This window comes from Aptenodytes forsteri, unplaced genomic scaffold (assembly GCF_000699145.1).
Source record: "Aptenodytes forsteri isolate BGI_AS27 unplaced genomic scaffold, ASM69914v1 Scaffold58, whole genome shotgun sequence".
NCBI lineage: Eukaryota > Metazoa > Chordata > Aves > Sphenisciformes > Spheniscidae > Aptenodytes > Aptenodytes forsteri.
This window is the reverse complement of record NW_008794093.1, coordinates 1,832,723-1,836,551: the sequence shown is the minus strand read 5'-3', so window position 1 is coordinate 1,836,551 and position 3,829 is coordinate 1,832,723.

Sequence of the window (3,829 nt, the reverse complement as noted above, 5' to 3'; positions counted from 1 at the left end):
GGTGACAATGTTCCCCCCTGCATCCAGTAAAGGATGGAGATTCTCCTTGGCTCTCTTCTTGTCATTAATATATTTGTAAAAACATTTTTTGTTGTCTTTAACGACAGCAGCCAGATTGCGTTCTAGCTGGGCTTTTGCCTTTCTCAGTTCGTCTCTGCACAACCTAACGATTAATATCACAGTATTAATACCGTTCATACATAACAATATCATCATATCTCATCCCTGCTATAGGTAGGAATGTTGAGATTATTTTCTTTCACTACATGTTGAATAAGACCACATTCTACATTTCTTGAGCAGCTGTTAACCTGCCCACCAGCCTGTTCTAAACAGAATAAACCTTTTGTTAAAACCTGAAGTCAGAAAGTTGTTCTTCTATTTCCTGGTTTAATACCACCCCAGTAGTACTGATTACTCTGAAATGCATAAATATGTAAAGAGACAAACTCAACAGTCACTGAAAGGGCATCAAGTGTCCTACTTCAGCTATTTAAACCTTTTAGCTTTGGCCAGTCACTAGCTATGCATCATCCAACTTTACTTCATAAATACATCCACAAAACTAGATATTGGTTTGAAGTATTTTAGGAACAAAAATATAGTCTAAGGCAAAACAGGGCTGGAAAAGCTGAATTTCTTTAAGAAAAGAAGATCCTTCAAATCTGATTCAGGTGAAACAGGCTAACAGCCAAATAGTCATTTTGCATTAGAAACCTCTTTACTGTTCTTGTTGACAGAATCACAGAAAATAAGGCTAACAAATACTTCAAGAGGTTATATAGGCTGAAATTCAGCACTTTAAGGGAAGTAAATACTACCAAGGATGTTGTCTTCAAACTGTCTCCACCGATATTTCATTGTCTTTTTCCTAACTTAGTTATCCCTGGCTGCAGATTAAGCCTGTTACTCTTGTCTTATTCACCTAAGAACAGACCTTTTTTCCTGTTTTTTGCCGCTTATTACATATTTGATGACTGTTTCCACATCTCACTTTAGTCTTCCCTTGCCTAAGCTATCTCAGCTCTTTCAATCTTTCCTTGTAGGTTGTGTTTTCTAGATTATTTTTTACTACATATTTTTCTTTTTTATATTTCATTAAAAATGTGAACACACCTTTTCATTATAGAAGATTATTTCTATTCTACTGTCAGCTTTCTTCAGCGAGAAGAGATGGAATAATTCTTCACCTGCTCTGTTCACTTCCTTTACTATTATCTTATTCAACTTGTTTCATTATTTTAGATTTATTCTGTTATAACTGCTTTTGATTCTTTTCTAACCTCTGCTGTCTTTACCAACCATCCGTGGATGACTGGGTCTCTTTTAAAGTTTCCTTTTCTATTAAAGAAATCTGAGTAGTAAGCAGTTTAGTGTGCCTGATATATACTAGCTTTCACAACTGGGAAAATAAATTTGAAAGGGTCCTTTCTATCACTGGGGAAGGAAAGGTAGAGTTTGTCAGAGAAGTGAAAGTTCTGAAGATGTATATTTTACACCATTTTATTCCTCTTCACACTCAGGATATTGCAAAATTTGTAGTTAGGATACCAAATGGGGGGTAAGGCTTAGAGAAAATTGAACGGAAGGCAAATAAAACTCACATGTAGATTTAAAAAGCAAGATGAAAAAGGAGTGAGAGCTGGGAAAGAAAACATTTTCTTCTTCTCAGCAACATTTAGATATTTGAAGATACTTCTTATCCTGGATCTGGAAACCTTTCAGAAAAAACTCTTTCAGCATACTCCTTTCTCCGTACCCCAAAAAACCGATAGTCCACTGAGCAGTAAGGGGGCAGTAACTCTGGTTTGGATTAAAAAGACAGAAAAAAGACTTAAAGCTTCAGGTCCTGGACCACTGCTGCCTGGCATGGCATAGTGTGGTGTGGCATGGTGAAGCATGACATACCTGTCAGGTTTTACAACATCTCCCTCTTCAGAAATTTCATTCTAGCCTTGAGCATACCCTTTCTGGTTGAAGTTTCAGCAACAGTGCTATATTCCAATTCAAAACCTCCATTTTCATTATTAAGTGCTGATTCAAAATTACCTTAGAAGACACCCACTAGCCATGAAGAGTAGTTTGATTAGGTGAAGTGAAGGCAATAGCTTTGGGGCTTTCAAAGTAATGAGACACTGAGAGCATAATATTCTGTCATGGCTTGGGTTAGATGTTATTGAAACTGGTAGGCATAAGAGGTGCCCTCCTATCCAGGCTAAATGGCAGGGTGGTGTGTTGTTTGGAGCTGGGAAAAGAGAGCCCACTCTCCAAATCACAGTTGTACATGGCAAGATTAAATACACCCTGGGCCACGTGGACAGATGGTTTTCTAAGGACAAATAAAACAAGTGAAATCAGGTGCCCTGACTGAAGGTGTGGGGAGACAGTATAACTTGAGAAAAGTGGAAGAAAAGAGCATTGGAGCAGAACAGCCAAGGGCACTGCAGCATGTAGCTTAGGTAAGCTGTGCTTACTTGTATGAGCACTTAGAGCTAATACCTCTGAAGGACCCTACTTAGATCAGACAACATTTTTTTCTTTCGGAAGCTGGATGAACATCTTTGAGATATGCCTTACATCTTTGTACTTGCTGTAATTATGTACACATAATTTACAATATGAACTGTCTTTGAGAATCTACATATTTCACCCACATGAAATTAGAAGTCTTTCCAGAATGATCTTGAGATTTTTTTTTTTCCAAAATGAATAATATAGTGGTCTAAAAATATAAAAAAATTGTTTTGTTTGACTATGAATTATTCAGGCAAATATCTAATCAAAGACCTTATATTTATGAATTCTGTGAATGGCATCATCATACATTGGTACCAAAGAAACAAAAATAGCAAAAGATTGCACTGTGATTAAACAAACCTTTTTACTCAAAACCCAGAGTCAGATATAAGGTATAAAGTAAATATCATGGAAGTCGGATCTTTAAAAATGACCTGGATGAAATATAATATTCTTAGCCAAAATAAGAGTAAATGGTGAGCGTTCTGTGAATTTTGTAGATGCCATAGGATGTACCATGCTAACCTAGGACCACCCTGGTAACCTGTTGTAATTATGACCTTGTCATTTACGAATTTGTTGTCCAAAATAAGAGTGACACTGAACTACTTTAAATTGACATCATGACTGCCATTAGTGCCATATATCTTATAAGATTTCTACTTTCTGCATGGACTGTAAGGGGTGTTATTAAGTGATGACAATGACAATACCATTTCATCTTGTCTCTACAAATCTCTGTCCTTCTTTACTTGCACTGACAGCTTGGGTTAGATAGCTTACTTTTCTGGTTTTGCCTCAGGCTGTTAAGCAAAGTCTCACCCTCATCTTTTTAAGTGAACTCCACAGGTCTGGGACTCATGGTAGCTGAACAGGCCAGTAAACATGGTATTGCAGGTTCTTATAGCAGGCTGCAGACTTTGTGTTAAGCTAACAACACAGGCTCCTGAGCTTGTCTGGCCCTGCCTGGAGTTTTGTTTTAGCTTGTTTAACTGTAACAGCAATTCTCTAATCATCAGGTGACTGTTGCCTACAATTTCTTTACCTGGCTTTATACAATTGCGTGGTGTGAAATTTACTGTATTATTGCAGCTATTGGATATTGATAGCAAGAAGTTATTCTGCATAGACTGAGCTACCCATGACCTTGAATAGAATCATAGAATCATTTAGGTTGAAAAAGACCTCTCAGATCATTGACTCCAACCATTAACGTAACACTGACAAGACCACCACTAAACCATGTCCCTAAGCACCTCATCTACACATCTTTTAAATACCTCCAGGGATGGGGACTCAACCACTTCCCTGG